Consider the following 17660-nt stretch of genomic DNA (forward strand, 5'->3'; position numbering starts at 1 on the left):
AAAGAAAATAACAAAGATAAGAATATACATAAATGAGGGGCACCTGGGTGGCTCAATGGGTTAAAGGCTCTGCCTTCAGTTCAGGTCATGATCCCAGGGTCCTGGGATCCAGCCCCACATTGGGCTCACTGCTCAGCAGGGAGCCTGCTTCCTCCTCTCTCTGCCTCTGCCTGCCTCTCTGCCTACTTGTGATCTCTGTCTGTCAAATAAATAAATAAAATATTTTTTAAAAAAAGAATAGACCTAAATGAAAAATAAAATACAATGGAGAAAAATGCATTAATCAATAAAGCAAACAGCTGGTTCTTCAAAAAATGGCATAACTCACAAAAATAAGGACACAGAACACATTAATATGAAGAGGGAAATAGATATCACTATAGGTCTTACAGCCTTCAATGAGAGAATTAAGAGGCTATTACAGACAACATAACACTTACAAATTTAACAACGTAGAAGAAATTAAACAAGTGATCAAAAATGGGAAACTACCCTAAGTCAATCAAGATGATAAAATCTTGTGTAGCTCTATAACCATCAAAAGAATTGAACTACAGAGAAAATTAAACTAAATATAAGCAAAAGAAATGAAGTAGTAAGGACAAAAATTTTCCTTAAAATTTGTCCTTAAAATAAAATAAAATTGAGTAGATTAAAAAGAGTAAAAAACAGAATCAATAAAATCAACAGGTGATTTTTTATTAAGATAAATGAACTTTATAAATATCGTATTGATCAAGCCAAGAAAAGGAGGTACAAATTACCTAAATCAGTAACTAGAGATCATCAATACAAATCATATGTCATTAAAAGGATAATAATTTATTTACAATAAATGAGAAAACTTAAATGCAGTGATTAATTTTTTGAATGATGCAAACTACTTCAGAAGAGATAACCTGACTAGTCCTATATCTATGAAAAATAATAATAAAAGTCTTCCTCACAATGAAAATTTCCGATCCAGAAATCTTCACTGATGAATTCAATTAAGTATCTCAGAAAGCTATAATACAGTTTCTTTTTTTTTTAAAGATTTTATTTATTTATTTGTCAGAGAGAGAGAGAGAAAGCACAAGCACGGAAGCAGCAGGCAGAGGGGGGAAGCAGGATCCCTGCTGAGCAAAGAGCCCGATGCAGAACTCAATCCCAAGACCCTGGGATCATGACCTGAGGTGAAGGCAGATGCTTAACTGGCTGAGCCACTCAGGCATCACTATCATACAACATCTACAAATAATTTTCCAGAAAACAATAAAAGTAGGAACAATTTTCAAACTATTTTATGAGGGCAGAATTATCTTGATGGCAAACTCAAACCAAGCAGAGACATTACTAGACAAAATTATCTACAGAACAGTAACTCTCATAGTTGGAAAAAATCTTTAACAAAACTTTAATCAAATGAATTCAGTAAGATGTAAAAAGCATCAGAAAGTTGATTCAAATTTTAAGAAATAAAAGAATCCTATACCAATGGAAAAATCATGTAATTACGTCAATAAATTAAAGAGAAACACAGTTGACCACTTTAACATTCTTTATGAAAAATTTTTCAGTAAATTAGGAAGAGTAATGCATTCTCTTAGTTGTAAAAGAGTAGGTTTGAATGAAAACCTACAGATAATATCATAATTATGAAAGACTGAATACTTTTATCCTAATATCAGAAATAAAACAAAGGTGTCTGCTTTCACCATTCTATTCATCATGGTGCTGGGCATCTCAGCCAGTACTATTGCCCTGCATGGCCAACAACCCTTGTCAGCTAAGTGAGGCAGGACTGGGTCTGGTGCATCTTTCCACCACCCAGGACCTAGCACAGGGAAGGTCTCAGTAAATGTAACCTTTAGTATGAAAAGCCCACAGGAGAAAATATAGTTGTTCATTTGCTGGACATTCAGTATTTTCTTAGCAAACATTTGTTAAATAAACAAATGACTGGGGGAAAATTTGATATATTGTGAGCAATGAAATAAAAAGAGAAAGAAAGAGGAGCTGAGTGGAGGTCATATTCTCTCCATTTAGAGCTTGTAAACACATTCTTATGGAAAGCTGCTTCTTTGATGTCTTTGGTCCCCCACAGTTTTTCAGAAACCTGCTGCCCAAGCATGGGTACTTACTGTGGAAAAAGCCAAGATGCCCTTCAACAGATGAATGGGTGAAGAAGGCATGGTCCATATATACAATGGAGCATTATGCCACCATGAGAAAGTATGAATACCCAACTTTGTTATCAACATGGACAGGACTGGAGGAGATTATGCTGAGTAAAATAAGTCAAGCAGAGAGAATCAATTATCATATGTTTTCACTTACTTGTGGAGCATAACAAATAGCATGGAGGACACTGGGTAAAGGAGAGAAGTGGTTTGGGAGAAATCAAAGGGGGAGATGAACCATGAGAGACTGTGGACTCTGAGAAACAAACTGAGGGTTTGGGAGTGGAGGGGTTGGGGTGTTGAGAGGGCCTGGTGGTGGGTACTAAGGAGAGCACATGGGGCGTCTGGGTGGCTCCAAGTTTAAGCCTCTGCCTTCGACTCAGGTCATGATCTCAGGGTCCTGGAATTGAGCCTGCTTCTTCCTCTCTCTCTCTCTCTGCTTGCTACTGTGTGTATTTGTGATCATCACTTCAAATAAATAAATAAAATCTTTTTTAAAAAAAAGGAGGGCACATATTGCATGGAGCACTAGATGTGGTACACAAACAATGAATCTTGGAACACTAAAAAAATAAAATAAAATTTTTTAAAAATGTTGTGTTTGACAAAGTGCCAAAATAAGGTTATAGTCCTCCACTCTATAATGTACAGAATCAAATAACCTACTCAATTTTCTGCAGAGCATTCAACCCCCAATGGGTCTAAGAAGAAAATTGTGTTATCAGTGGATTTCTAAACTCTTTATCCCCTGAGCTATGAAATTTCATACCTTAGGGCGCCTGGGTGGCTCAGTGGGTTAAGCCGCTGCCTTCGGCTCCGGTCATGATCTCAGGGTCCTGGGATCGAGTCCCGCATCAGGCTCTCTGCTCAGCAGGGAGCCTGCTTCCCTCTCTCTCTCTCTCTCTCTGCCTGCCTCTCCATCTACTTGTGATTTCTCTCTGTCAAATAAATAAATAAAATCTTAAAAAAAAAAGAAATTTCATACCTTAAAATTTCATACTTTAGAAGTCAAAGAGAACAGGGAGTAAACCACATGTGTCACTTTGCCATCTCATATTGTCCATCTCACCAATTTTGTGAGGCCTAGACCTCAGCAACTCTAGGGTTGGAAAGGTCAGGAACATGACCTTCTGCCCACAAGAGCTTAGTTATGGGTATTAAAGTTTTCAGATGGAACCCTGAGTATGGTGGCTGGGTTTTCAGGATCTGAGATAAGAATATAATGTTTAACCTATGATAGAAGGAGGGATACACCAAGCAAAATCTGTTACAAAAGCTTAGGTACAAGTACTGGATATGGCATTCTCACTCAACATCCATCCATGTATCACAGAAGACCTTACCAGAAACCTAAGTTTCTTGGCCTGTACTGGGTATTAAATGCATGTGAGATGCAAGTTCTCAGAAGTTAAAGACTGAAATAGAAATTGAAGTTGGTAGGCAAAATAATGTCCATGTCCACACCCTAATCCCCAGAACTGTGAATGTGTTACCTTACATAGCAAAAAAGATGTTACAGATGTGATTAAGTTGCAGAACTTAGGGTGGGGAAATTATTCTAAATCACTCATGTGGGCCCAGTCTAATCACATGAGTCTTTAAAAGCTGTAAACCTTTTCTGGTAGTGGTCAGAAATATAACATGGGACAAGGTCTCAACCTTCTGTGGATGGCTTTAAGGATAAGGAAAGAAGCCATAAGCCAAGGAAGGTGAATGATGATTTCTAGAATTTGGAATGGACCTCAGATTACAGCCGGCAAGAATATGGCAGCCCCAGTTCTATAACCACAAGGACTGAATTCTGCCAACAACATAAATGATCATGGAAACTGATTCTCCTTAAGAGCCTTCAGAAAGGAATGTAGCCCTGGTGAGATCAGTGTTAAACTTCTGGCCTACAGAACTGTAAGATGATAAATTTATGTTGTTTTAAGCCACTATTGTGAAAAAATCTGTTACAAAAGCAATAAAAACTAATATAGCAATCAAAATTTCAAAGATAACTATAAGCAAAATCAAAGTAAAGGCAAGGTGACAATTTATAAATCAAGAGCTTTTTAAAAGCATTGACTGGGACACGAAACTCACTGTCCTTGGGTGCTAGTGCATGGTATAGATACAAGTTCAGTTGATGAAGTAAATTAGAAACTGGGTAGACAAATGTACCTATCAAAAATTTCTCTCTTGGGTGCCTGAGTCACTCAGTCAGTTAAGGGTCTGCCTTCAACTCGGGACATGATCCTGGGGTCCTGGGATCAAGTCAGGCCTCAGGCTCCTTTCTCAGTGGGGAGCCTGCTTCTCCTTCTGCCTGATGCCCCCCTTGCTTGTGTGCTCAATTGCTTGTGCTCTCTCTCTCTCTGACAAATAAATAAATAAAATCTTAAAAAAAATTCCTTGGATAAAGAAGATATGGTCCGTATATACAATGGAGTATTATGCCTCCAACAGAAGTGATGAATACCCAACTTTTGTATCAACATGGATGGGACTGGAGGAGATTGTGCTGAGTGAATAAGCCAAGCAGTGAGAGTCATTTATCATATAGTTTCACTTATTTGTGGAACAAAAGGAATAACACGGAGGACATTAGGAAAAGGAAAGGAAAAGCTAATTGGGGGAAACCAGAGGAGAAGACAGACCATGAGAGACTGGGCTCTGAGAAACAAACTGAGGGTTTTGAAAAGGAAGGGGTAAGGGGGATGGGTGAGCCTGGTGGTGGGTATTAAGGAGGGCATGTATTGCAAGCAGCACAGACTGTGGTGCATAAACAATGAATCTTGGAACACTGAAAAAAATGTTTTTATTCCCAAATCTCAGGCCCCTGGTCTTTTTTATGACCAAAGGAAGAAAAAAAAATAGTGAATTACTAGGGACTGAAGTACATACTGGGGGTATAATTCACAGAGGTTTATGTTGCAAACTAGACACACCGGGTGAGCTAAAAGAAACCTAAACAAACAAATAAACAAACAAACAAAAAACCCTGATGTGGATGCTGTACTTTCTTTTTGTTTATTTTGTTGTTGTTTTGTTTTGTTTATTAAACAATTTTATTTAAATTTAAATTCAATTAATTAACATGTAATGTATTATTGCTTTCATAGATACGGGGCTGTGATTCATCAGTATTATATAATACCCAGTGATCATTACATCAAATGCCCTCTTTAATGTCTATCATGCAGTTACTCCATCCCTCTACACCCAACACTCCAGCAATCCTCATTTTGTTTCCTATGATTAAAACTCTCATTATCTGTCTCCCTTCTGAATTCATCTTATTTTATTTTGTTTCTTAAATTTCTCATATCAGTGAAATCATGTGATAATTGTCTTTCTCTGATTGACTTATTTTGCTTACCATAATACCTCTAGTCCATCTACATCACTGCAAATGGCAAGCTTTCATTCTTTTTGATGGCTATGTAATATTCCATCATATATGTGTGTGTGTGTGTGTGTGTGTGTGTGTGTGTGTATATTTATCTCCTCTTCTTTATCCATTCATGTGGATAAACTTTCCATAGTTTGACTATTGTGGACATTGCTACTATAAAACTGGTGTACAGGTGCCCCTTCTGATCACTATATTTGTATCTTTGTCATTGTTTCACCTACACTATACCTCATCATAGATATAGTCATAGTCAGACAGGACATGGTATCTGGAATTTTAATCCCATTTTTAGAAAAGAGTTCTGAGCTTTACCCTTGAAGAAATTGTGTGAACAGAGTGTGGGAGTGTGGTCTCTGTGACCTGTGATAGATCTGGACAGGGACAAAAGTGATGGGCAGAACTCTAGGTAGTGCCTACATATAAGGTACACTCACACTGGATCTTGAAGTCCTTACTACAGTGCTCACAAATATCCATCGACCAGAGAGTTTTATAACCAAGTCAGCCAGTTTCACAAAGATCTGGGTCACAAAGGGTCTGGAAACAAGTTCAAGTCAGTCTACTTCCAATAGACCTGATCTTCCACTAGCCAACCCATTTCATTCATTCTGAAATACTAAGAACTTCATAGAAATTCATAAAAATCCCCCCAAATAATTTTCATATTAAAATATTAAATCTGGAGAAGACAATGCTTAGCATAAAGGTTTGAATTCCTGACTGTTGGTTGAAATTAAATGCTTTTTAAATTTTTTAAATTTTTTTATTAATGTATAAAATATTATTAAGCTGTTGGTTTTTTTATCCTTATAGATATATATTTTTTCTGTCATTGGAAGACAGTTGCCTAAAAACTACCATTACCCACATATATGAACTACAAGATAATCATCATTCAACACAGACACCCTCAATTATTCATGCCCTAGTTAGACCATAAAGGATCATTTGGCTTGGTTAGCTATTCTCAGCTTCTAGTCAATTAGCTGAGTAATCTCTGCTTGTCTTACTCTGTTAGTGTTCGGCACAGAGCTGGAGGAAAGTACTCCAAGAAGGACATTCTGGCTGCTTTTGCATTCACACAGCAGCCAGTAGAGCTTTGTTAATAAAATTTTCAGCCATTTTAACCCCCTTAACCTTTCAAAGTTCACTTGTGATAAATCTGTACTATCTATGATCTTGCTCAGTTCAAGCCATAGGGGAATTTGTTCTGCATTTCATTTTTCTAAAAATCAACACTTCATTAAATAATGAAAGCTTTTTTCTATATTCCTGTGGAAAATGAAAGCTCAAGGCAAATGATAACAGGTTACAGATCCACTGCGGTATTATGAGTCCTAGACTGCAGACCCTGAAATATCTGATGCACCCAGTTTCCCACAAGTTTTTCCAAGAGATGATAATGTCATCATTTTGGATAAAGATGTTAGATGTTCAAAATCCCAAACCAAACTTATTTCATGTCTGAAGAAAATGAAGATTTAGAAAATATTAATTGTAGAGTTCATTTTCCTTTTTAATCCCAATACTATTTGTCAGTTTAAGGCAGTTCTCTAGAAAAATGTCAGTTCTTTCCTCTGCCCACATGCAATACTACTAACACTACTAGTGTAGGTTTATTTCCACATCAACCAATTCTTTGACAACACGTGGATATCCTACAATTATGTTACAATACTACCTACCCTGGGTTGGCATCAGATCTCACAAATTAAGGGCTTAGTTCCTCAAGGCTATTCCTACTCAGATGCCAGTCACGAGTCCCAACTATTCCTGGTACTTCTGACAGACCAATTGTAAATCCAGGTTCCCATTATATTATATAGGTACAGATAAACAGCCTGATAAAGAGATACACAGGACACAGTATGGGGAAGGGGTACCGAGCTTCAATGACCTCTTTGGGCATGCCAATCTTCCAGCATTTCCATGTGTTCAGCAACCCAGAAGCCCCATGAATCCCGTACTTTTGAATCTGTATGGAAGTTTAAACACATAGGCATAATCAATCATTACCACAGTCTCCAGCTCCTCTCCCCATCCTAAAGGTTGAGGTGGTGGGGTTGAAATTTCTAAGCTTTTACCCATGGCTTAATCATTCTGGTAACTACACCCATTCTGAAGCTTTCCAGGAGTCTACCAAGAATCACTTCATAAAAATAAACAAATACATACATACATACATACATACATTCATAAAATCACCTTATTTAAAAAAATGAAGAATAAAAGAAAAAAGGAAGAGAAGGAGGAGAAAAAGAAAGAAGAAAGAAAGAAAGAAGCCAGAGATGGAGAAGGAAGGAGAAGGAAAAGAAGAAAGAATGAAGAAGAGAGGAGAAAGAAGAAGAAGGAGGAGGAGGATAGAACAAAGAAGGAGGAGTAGGAGGAGGTGGAGGAGGAGGAGGAGAAACAAAGAAAAAGAAGAAAAAGGAGGAGGAGAGGGAGGAGAAGGAGAAGAGGAGGAGGGGGAAGTAGAAGAAGATGGCGATGAGAAAACTATCACTCAGGAAATTCCAAGAGATCGAAGACTTCTCTGTCAGAAACAAGGGTCAGAGATCAAGCATTAGAACAAAAAATGTGCTTGGCACTGTTTACTTAGGAAATCTCAAAGATTCAGAAGCTCTGTGCCAAGAATATATATATTACATGTACACACACACACACACACTCACACACGTATGCATATACACAGAATATTGTATAATTTTACAGTGATGTTTCTCAAAGTATGATTGCTGACCTTGTAATCTAGTTATTCTAGTTTTAAGAGTCTTTTGTAGGGAATAATGAGGATAGTGACATATAAATGTGGGTATTAATTGTAGCAAAGTTGATAAACACTTAAATATATAAAAATACAGAAAGGTTTTAAAATAGAATATTAAGGACCTTGGAAAATTACCTCCTCAATATACCCAGTGAAAAATATGGGGAAAACATGATCAAAATCAACATTTTCAGAGCTCTGAAAGTAAACCAATGACTTACAGCAACCCAAGCAGGACAAGAAACGTAGTTGAATATTGGTAGTATTTTAAAGTACATCATTCCTCTTGCTCATTCCTGGTTCTGTGGTAGCCTTGGAAATGACAGCCTTTATTCCCGGCAATATAGGAAACTTTGTTTTCAAACAATTATTCTTTTCTTTTCTTTTTTTCTTTTCTTTTCTTTTCATTTCATTTCTTTTCTTTTTTTTTTCTTTCTTTCCTTCTCTTTTTCCTATCTTTTTTTTTTTTCTTTCCTTCTTTCTTTTTGAGCTATCTAGTGGTTTCCTGGAAGATGTGACTTGAAAAGCTTTGTTTTAATTGTCATCTAATGCTGAAAGTATTTTTCCTGAAGAACAGTGGCATTTGTTGAGACATTGGCAGTCAAAAGTTTTAACGGTGTGGTTAAAAGAAATAATGGGTAATAGTCAAGGCAAACAATTGACTAACCAAAAATCCAACCAAAATAAAAAGTTAAGGTCTTGTATGTTCATATGACATTAAAAACTTCCAAAATATGCCTGGAAATGTAGAATGCACATATAGAGTCATGTGTCTGTTCAAGAAAGACTTGACAATTCCTTAACTTCTCACTTCTGGATGATCTTGAAGCTCTGCATAAACAGGATATGAAATTTGAGACAAGATTGTAAACTGTCTGTCTGGATGTTAAAAGTATACAAAGACTCCTGGGAAAGACTCAGAGATAAACTAGTTTTAGCCATTTAAGGATATTTCTACCCATCATTAAATGATAAGTAATCTAAGTGAGTAGAAACTTTGGTGGTCATACACAAAATACAATCTAGACTACACAGAATTAGTTTATAAATCCTTAAATAAATACCAACAGCTACAAGCACCAGCAACAATAAACTCTGGGGAGGGAGGATATTATTTCTAGAGTTGTCATATTGTTTTATTTGAAATTACACTCTCAACAACAAAATTCCAGAGCATGTAAGTAAATTTAAAAATATGGCTTATGATCAGGAAAAACCAATCAGTTGAAACAGCTTTTGAAGAAAATCAAATATTGGACTTACTAGACAAGAGTTTAAATCAGCTACTTAAAATATGTTCAAATAACTAAATGAAACTGTGTCTAAAAAAATAAAGGAAAGAATTAGAATAATATTTCACTAAGCAATAAAGAGAAAGTATAAAATGGAACCAAATTCTTGGTTTGAAAATGGCAATATATGAAATGAATAATTTACTTGCGAGGTCCAAGAACAGATTCAAATAGATAGAAGAAAGAAACAGCAAATTTAAATAAAGTAAATTGAGATTATCCAGTATGATGAATGGAAAATAAATAAATAAATAAATAAACAAACAAGAAAAAATTCAAAAAGACATGTGAGACACCATCAAACATACCAACATATGATAGACTCAAGCATCCAGAAGGAGAGGAGAGAAAGAGAACATTACTTAATTGAGTTATGTTTAAAATTATCTAAATTTGATAAAAAGCATTAACCTATACATAAGAAACTTAATGAACTCTAAGTATAATAAATACAGAGATTCTTATCTGGGTGATTATGATCAAATCATAGAAACACAAAAATAAGGAGAGGCTCTTGGAGGTAGTAAGAGAGAAGGAATTTAGGTACAAGAGGTCCTCAATAAGATTAATAGCTGATTTATTACCAGAAAGCATAAACAAAAAGGGAATGAAACAATGTATTTAAAGTATTAAAATAAAAAACCTGTCAACCAGGAATTCTATATACAGCAAAGTTAATCTAAAAAATGATAAAGAAATCAAGACATTTCCAGAAATGCAAAATCTTAGGTTGTTACTAGCAGACCTGACCTATAAGAAATACTAGAGTCAGTTTTTCAGGATGAAATAAAAGTAGACTAAATAGTAGTTCAGGGGGAGGAGTCAAGATGGCAGAGAAGTAGCAGGCCAAGACTACTTCAGCTAGCCGGAGATCAGCTAGATAGCTTATCTAAAGATTGCAAACACCTGAAAATCCATCGGCAGATCGAAGAGAAGAAGAACAGCAATTCTGGAAACAAAAACAACCACTTTCTGAAAGGTAGGACCGGCGGAGAAGTGAATCCAAAGCAACGGGAAGATAGACCCCGGGGGGAGGGGCCGGCTCCCGGCAAGCGGCGGAGCAACCGCGCACAAAATCAGGACTTTTAAAAGTCTGTTCCGCTGAGGGACATCGTTCCAGAGGCTACCCAGGGCAAAGCCCACATGGGGTCAGCGTGGCCTCAGGTCCCACAGGGTCACAGAAGGATCGGGGGTGTCTGAGTGTCACAGAGCTTGCGGGTATTGGAACGGGAAAGCCAGCTACAGAGACAGAGCCGACAGTAAGCTCACAGCTCGGGGTGACCTTGAACCGGTCCCAGGCTCCGTAAGCTCGGAGCGCGGCCGGAGGTCAGGCAGACGGGAGTAACTGGGCACGGATCTCTGAGGGCGCACTGAGGAGTGCAGCCCTGGGCTCTCGGATCCTCTGGGCCGGAGACCAGGAGGCCGCCATTTGTATTCCCGTCATCCGGAACTCTACGGAAAGCGCTCAGGGAACAAAACTCCTGAAAGCAAACCCAAGCAGATTACTCACCCCGGCCCCGGGTAAAGGCGGTGCAATTCCGCCTGGGGCAAAGACACTTGAGAATCACTACAACAGGCCCCACCCCCAGAAGATAAACAAGAAATACAGCTGAGACCAAGTTCACCGACCAAGAAGTGCAGTTTCAATACCGAGTAGAGCAGCAGAATTCTAGAGGAGGAGAAAGCAAAGCACGGAACTCATGGCTTTTTCCCTGTGATTTTTTTTAGTCTTGCGGTTAATTTAATTTTTTTCTTTTTCATTTTTTGTGTTTTTTTCTCGCCTTCGGGTAAAATTTTCTTTTAACTGTTACCTTTTTCTTTTTTAACAATTTTTTACGAGTTTATCTAATACATATATTTTTTCTTTTTTATATTTTTCTTAGGTGTTTTCTTTTTTTAAAAATTCTTTTCTTTTTTTTTCTTTCTTTTTTCTTTTTTATTTTTTTTTCTTTCTTCCTTTTTGAACCTCTTTTTATCCCCTTTCTCCCCCCTCACGATTTGGGATCTCTTCTAATTTGGTTAAAGCATATTTTCCTGGGGTTGTTGCCACCCTTTTAGTATTTTACTTGCCCCTTCATATACTCTTCTCTCGACAAAATGACAAGACGTAAAAATTCAACACAAAAAAAAGAACAAGAGGCAGTACCGAAGGCTAGGGACCTAATCAATAGAGACATTGGTAATATGTCAGATCTAGAGTTCAGAATGACAATTCTCAAGGTTCTACCCAGGCTCAAAAAAGGCATGGAAGATATTAGAGAAACCCTCTCGAGAGATATAAAAGCCCTTTCTGGAGAAATCAAAGAACTAAAATCTAACCAAGTTGAAATCAAAAAAGCTATTAATGAGATGCAATCAAAAATGGAGGCTCTCACTGCTAGGATAAATGAGGCAGAAGAAAGAATTAGCGATATAGAAGACCAAATAACAGAGAAGAAAGAAGCTGAGCAAAAGAGGGACAAACAGATACTGGAACACGAGGGGAGAATTCGAGAGATAAGTGACAACATAAGATGAAACAACATTAGAATAATTGGGATTCCAGAAGAAGAAGAAAGAGAGAGGGGAGCAGAAGGTATACTGGAGAGAATTATTGGGGAGAATTTTCCCAATATGGCAAAGGGAACAAGCATCAAAATTCAGGAGGTTCAGAGAACGCCCCTCAAAATCAATAAGAATAGGCCCACACCCCATCACCTAATAGTAAAATTTACAAGTCTCAGTGACAAAGAGAAAATCCTGAAAGCAGCCCGGGAAAAGAAGTCTGTAACATACAATGGTAAAAATATTAGATTGGCAGCTGACTTATACACAGAGACCTGTCAGGCCAGAAAGAGCTGGCATGATATTTTCAGAGCACTAAATGAGAAAAACATGCAGCCCAGAATACTATATCCACCTAGGCTATCAATGAAAATAGAAGGAGAGATTAAAAGCTTTCAGGACAAACAACAACTGAAAGAATTTGCAAACACCAAACCAGCTCTACAGGAAATATTGAAAGGGGTCCTCTAAGCAAAGAGAGAGCCTACAAGTGGTAGATCAGAAAGGAACAGAGACGATATACAGTAACAGTCACCTTACAGGCAAAACAATGGCACTAAATTCATTTCTCTCAATAGTTACCCGGAATGTTAATGGGCTAAATGCCCCTGTCAAAAGACACTGGGTATCAGAATGTATAAAAAAACAAAACCCATCTATATGTTGCCTCCAAGAAACTCATTTTAAGCCCGAAGACACCTCCAGATTTAAAGTGAGGGGGTGGAAAAGAATTTACCATGCTAATGGACATCAGAAGAAAGCAGGAGTGGCAATCCTTATATCAGATCAATTAGATTTTAAGCCAAAGACTATAATAAGAGATGAGGAAGGACACTATATCATACTCAAAGGGTCTGTCCAACAAGAAGATTTAACAATTTTAAATATCTATGCCCCCAACGTGGGAGCAGCCAACTATATAAACCAATTAATAACAAATCAAAGAAACACATCAACAATAATACAATAATAGTAGGGGACTTTAACACTCCCCTCACTGAAATGGACAGATCATCCAAGCAAAAGATCAACAAGGAAATAAAGGCCTTAAACGACACACTGGACCAGATGGACATCACAGATATATTCAGAACATTTCATCCCAAAGCAACAGAATACACATTCTTCTCTAGTGCACATGGAACATTCTCCAGAATAGATCACATCCTCGGTCCTAAAACAGGACTCAACCGGTATCAAAAGATTGGGATCATTCCCTGCATATTTTCAGACCACAATGCTCTAAAGTTAGAACTCAACCACAAAAGGAAGTTTGAAAAGAACCCAAATACATGGAGACTAAACAGCATCCTTCTAAAGAATGAGTGGGTCAACCGGGACATTAAAGAAGAATTGAAAAAAATCATGGAAACAAATGATAATGAAAATACAACGGTTCAAAATCTGTGGGACACAACAAAGGCAGTCCTGAGAGTAAAATATATAGCGGTACAAGCCTTTCTCAAGAAACAAGAAAGGTCTCAGGTACACAATCTAACCCACACCTAAAGGAGCTGGAGAAAGAACAAGAAAGAAACCCGAAGCCTAGCAGGAGAAGAGAAATCATAAAGATCAGAGCAGAAATCAATGAAATAGAAACCAAAAAAACAATAGAACAAGTCAACGAAAGTAGGAGCTGGTTCTTTGAAAGAATTAATAAAATTGATAAACCCCTGGCCCAACTTATCAAAAAGAAAAGAGAAAGGACCCAAATAAATAAAATCATGAATGAAAGAGGAGAGATCACAACTAACACCAAAGAAATACAAACTATTATAAGAACATACTATGAGCAACTCTACGGCAATAAATTTGACAATCTGGAAGAAATGGATGCATTCCTAGAAACATATAAACTACCACAACTGAACCAGGAAGAAATAGAAAGCCTCAACAGACCCATAACCAGTAAGGAGATTGAAACAGTCATTAAAAATCTCCAAACAAACAAAAGCCCAGGGCCAGACGGCTTCCCGGGGGAATTCTACCAAACATTTAAAGAAGAACTAATTCCTATTCTCCTAAAACTGTTCCAAAAAATAGAAATGGAAGGAAAACTTCCATACTCATTTTATGAGGCCAGCATCACCTTGATCCCAAAACCAGACAAGGATCCCACCAAAAAAGAGAGCTATAGACCAATATCCTTGATGAACACAGATGAGAAAATACTCAACAAAATACTAGCCAATAGGATTCAACAGTACATTAAAAAGATTATTCACCACGACCAAGTGGGATTTATTCCAGGGCTGCAAGGTTGGTTCAACATCCGCAAATCATTCAATGTGATACAACACATCAATAAAAGTAAGAACAAGAACCATATGATACTCTCAATAGATGCTGAAAAAGCATTTGACAAAGTACAGCATCTCTTCCTGATCAAAACTCTTCAAAGTGTAGGGATAGAGGGCACATACCTCAATATCATCAAAGCCATCTATGAAAAACCCACCGCAAAAATCATTCTCAATGGAGAAAAACTGAAAGCTTTTCCGCTAAGGTCAGGAACACGGCAGGGATGTCCATTATCAGCACTGCTATTCAACATAGTACTAGAGGTCCTAGCCTCAGCAATCAGACAACAAAAGGAAATTAAAGGCATCCAAATCGGTAAAGAAAAGTCAAATTATCACTCTTCGCAGATGATATGATACTATATGTGAAAACGCAAAAGACTCCACTCCAAAACTGCTAGAACTTATACAGGAATTCAGCAAAGTGTCAGGATATAAAATCAATGCACAGAAATCAGTTGCATTTCTCTACACCAACAGCAAGACCGAAGAAAGTGAAATTAAGGAGTCAATCCCATTTACAATTGCACCCAAAACCATAAGATACCTAGGAATAAACCTAACCAAAGAGACACAGAATCTATACTCAGAAAACTATAAAGTACTCATGAAAGAAATTGAGGAAGACACAAAGAAATGGAAAAATATTCCATGCTCCTGGATTGGAAGAATAAATATTGTGAAAATGTCTATGCTACCTAAAGCAATTTATACATTTAATGCAATTCCTATCAAAGTACCATCCATCTTTTTCAAAGAAATGGAACAAATAATTCTAAAATTTATATGGAACCAGAAAAGACCTCGAATAGCTAAAGGGATATTGAAAAAGAAAGCCAGTGTTCGTGGCATCACAGTCCCGGACTTCAAGCTCTATTACAAAGCTGTCATCATCAAGACAGCATGGTACTGGCACAAAAACAGACCCATAGATCAATGGAACAGAATACAGAGCCCAGAAATAGACTCTCAACTCTATGGTCAACTAATCTTCGACAAAGCAGGAAAGAATGTCCAATGGAAAAAAGACAGCCTCTTCAATAATTGGTGCTGGGAAAATTGGACAGCCACATGCAGAAAAATAAAATTGGGCCATTTCCTTACACCACACACGAAAATAGAATCAAAATGGATTAAATACCTCAATGTGCGAAAGGAATCCATTAAAATCCTTGAGGAGAACACAGGCAGCAACCTCTTCGACCTCAGCTGCAGCAACATCTTCCTAGGAACAACGCAAAAGGCAAGGGAAGCAAGGGCAAAAATGAACTATTGGGATTTCATCAAGATCAAAAGCTTTTGCACAGTAAAGGAAACAGTTAACAAAATCAAAAGACAACTGACAGAATGGGAGAAGATATTTGCAAATGACATATCAGATAAAGGACTAGTGTCCAGAATCTATAAAGAACTTAGCAAACTCAACACCCAAAGAACAAATAATCCAATCAAGAAATGGGCAGAGGACATGAACAGACATTTCTGCAAAGAAGACATCCAGATGGCCAACAGATACATGAAAAAGTGCTCCATATCACTCGGCATCAGGGAAATACAAATCAAAACCACAATGCGATATCACCTCACACCAGTCAGAATGGCTAAAATCAACAAGTCAGGAAATGACAGATGCTGGCGAGGATGCGGAGAAAGGGGAACCCTCCTACACTGTTGGTGGGAATGCAAGCTGGTGCAACCTCTCTGGAAAACAGCATGGAGGTTCCTCAAAATGTTGAAAATAGATCTGCCCTATGACCCAGCAATTGCACTATTGGGTATTTACCCTAAAGATACAAATGTAGTGATCCAAAGGGGCACGTGTACTCGAATGTTTATAGCAGCAATGTCCACAATAGCCAAACTATGGAAAGAACCTAGATGTCCATCAACAGATGAATGGATCAAGAAGATGTGGTATATATACACAATGGAATACTATGCAGCCATCAAAAGAAATGAAATCTTGCCATTTGCTACAACTAGGATGGGACTAGAGGGTATCATGCTTAGCGAAATAAGCCAAGCGGAGAAAGACAACTATCATATGATCTCCCTGATTTGAGGAAGTGGTGATGCAACATGGGGGCTTAAGTGGGTATGAGAAGAATAAATGAAACAAGATGGGATTGGGAGGGAGACAAACCATAAGTGACTCTTAATCTAACAAAACAAACTGAGGGTTGCTGGGGGGAGGGGGTTTGGGAGAAGGGGGTGGTATTATGGACATTGGGGAGGGTATGTGCTTTGGTGAGTGCAGTGAAGTGTGTATACCTGGTGATTCACAGTCCTGTACCCCTGGGGATTAAATATATGTTTATAAAAAATAAAAAATTATATTAAAAAAAATAAATAATAAATAAATATTAGTTCATATAAGAAGATGAAGAGGATTGGTAAAGGTAACCACATTGTAAAAAACAGTATAAACTCTGCTGTTGGTAGGATTATTTTTCCCTTTCCCATGCCATTTAAAGATCAAGTACATAAAGTAATACTTAGAAATCTAAGTTGGTTGATACAGAATATATAAAGTTATAATTTTCAACAATAACAGAGAAAAGGAACAGAAGAAGGAAATTATGTAGAAGCAATACTTTTACATATTATTGATACTTAATTGTTAATTATCTGAACTAGACTAATATGAATTATAATACTCAGAGCAATGGAGAAAATAAAAAATATATAATAAAATAAATGACAAGAGAATTAAAATGCTATGCTAGAAAATATCTATTTAATTTCCAAGGAGACAGTAGTAGGGGAATAGAGTTAAAAACAGACACCAGGCATATGGAAAGCAAACAGTTAAATGCAGACTTGAATCCCAGTTTATCAATAAGTGCAATAAATGTAAAGGACTGAGCTGTCTATTATTTTTATTTTTAAAAATATATTACAGTTGTATATGTGATATACATAAATGCTATCTAAAAGAGGTTGAATTTATATTTAAGAAAAAATAAACTGGTTGCAAATAAAGTGGTGGAAAATTCAATCCCTTACTTTTTGTAAGATGTAAAGTAACTATACAGAAGAGCATCAAGGAAATAGATGTAAATAACACTATTAACCAATTAGATCTAACAGATATATATATATATGGAACACTCCATACAACAAGAGCAAAACGTGCATTTTTCTCAAGTGCAAATAGAACATTATCAAAGATGGACAATATTTTAGGCCATAAAACAA

The sequence above is a fragment of the Mustela putorius genome, unplaced genomic scaffold, assembly GCF_011764305.1.
Source record: "Mustela putorius furo isolate JIRA1106 unplaced genomic scaffold, ASM1176430v1.1 tig00537338_pilon_pilon_pilon, whole genome shotgun sequence".
NCBI classification, from domain to species: domain Eukaryota; kingdom Metazoa; phylum Chordata; class Mammalia; order Carnivora; family Mustelidae; genus Mustela; species Mustela putorius.